The 1,296-nt window shown below is 34.6% G+C and overlaps 1 non-coding gene across 1 annotated transcript; it reads left to right on the plus strand.

Moving 5' to 3' along the window:
- Positions 1–1,183: 1,183 nt before the first annotated feature.
- LOC111556727 lies at positions 1,184–1,290 on the plus strand. The gene has a single exon (XR_002736443.1). It is a non-coding gene; the product is annotated as a U6 spliceosomal RNA (small nuclear RNA).
- Positions 1,291–1,296: the final 6 nt, after the last annotated feature.

The following is a 1,296-nucleotide window of genomic DNA, read 5'->3' on the forward strand; positions in this document are numbered from 1 at the left end:
TCTCGTCCAATTAGTTGAAAGCCTGAATAGAATGAAAGAATTCGCTCCTTCCCCTGAGCAAGAGCGGGTTCTGTCAGGACTGTCTTCAGACTTTACCTGCAACATTAACGCTTCCTGGGTCTCCAACTGCTCTGCCTTTGGACACTTTCCTGAGTTCTCCAGCCTTCTTGTTTCCCTCCATCAGATTTTTAACTCACGAACTTTCCATGATCAGGAAAACCAATTATTTAAAATAATGGTTTTTTTCTCTCACTCTCTCTATATGTACATACGTTCTATTGGTTATGTTCCTCTGGAGAACTCTGACCAATATATAAAACGAATGTATTTTTTTCTCTCTTGCACATACACACCCACACACACGAACACACAAACTGTATAGTAGGTTTCTTAACTATTCCCATTTTACAGATAAGTAAACTGAGGTTTTGTAAAGTTCACTTAATTTTCCCTGTATTATATGTTAAGTGACAGAACTGGAATCTAAAATATAAGCTACTTTGACAGCAACATTTATGTATTGCACTTTATAATTTGATATTAAAATGAGATAGCTAACTTCAGACATTAAAAATCTGGCACTTGTGGTCATTGATACATCATCCTAATCCATCAGTGATTTTACAAATTAAGTTGAGGACAATATCTAAATGTAAATGTGGCATAAACATATGAGGAGTAAGGCACTAAAAACTAAAAGGTGTGACTGCTTATATAAATATAAACAATCATAGATTGAAGTTTTTAGTGTGTAAACCCAGCACTTTTCTTTTTGTTTGTTTGTTTGCTTGTTTGTCAGTTCATTTTTGAGAGTGACAGAGAGCATGGGTGGGAGAGGAGCAGAGAGCAGGGTTAGCAGGGGGCATGACCTGTGGCTCAGCCTCAAAAACTGTGAGATCATGACCTGAGCCAAAATTAAGAGTTGGATGTTCAACTAACTGACCACACAGGCACCCCATTTTTCTTTTTATGTTTAAAAACAATATAGATAGAGAAGGTAAAATGTAAACTACATTTTATAGTTTCATATTTTTAAATTATTGAAGAATAGTAATTGAAGATTTGGAGAGAGAAGAAAAGAAATAGACTAAAAACAAAAAAAAATCCATTAATCACACAATGCAAAGAAATTGTTCATCATTTTTCTGTTTCTTTTACATTTCTATAAATGTATTAAATTTAAGTGCTCGCTTAAGCAGCACATATACTAAAATTGGAACGATACAGAAAAGATTAGCATGGCCCCTGTGCAACGATGACACACAAATTCGTGAAGCGTTTCATATTTTTACAAAA

Source organism: Felis catus, chromosome A1, assembly GCF_018350175.1.
Source record: "Felis catus isolate Fca126 chromosome A1, F.catus_Fca126_mat1.0, whole genome shotgun sequence".
Taxonomy (NCBI): domain Eukaryota; kingdom Metazoa; phylum Chordata; class Mammalia; order Carnivora; family Felidae; genus Felis; species Felis catus.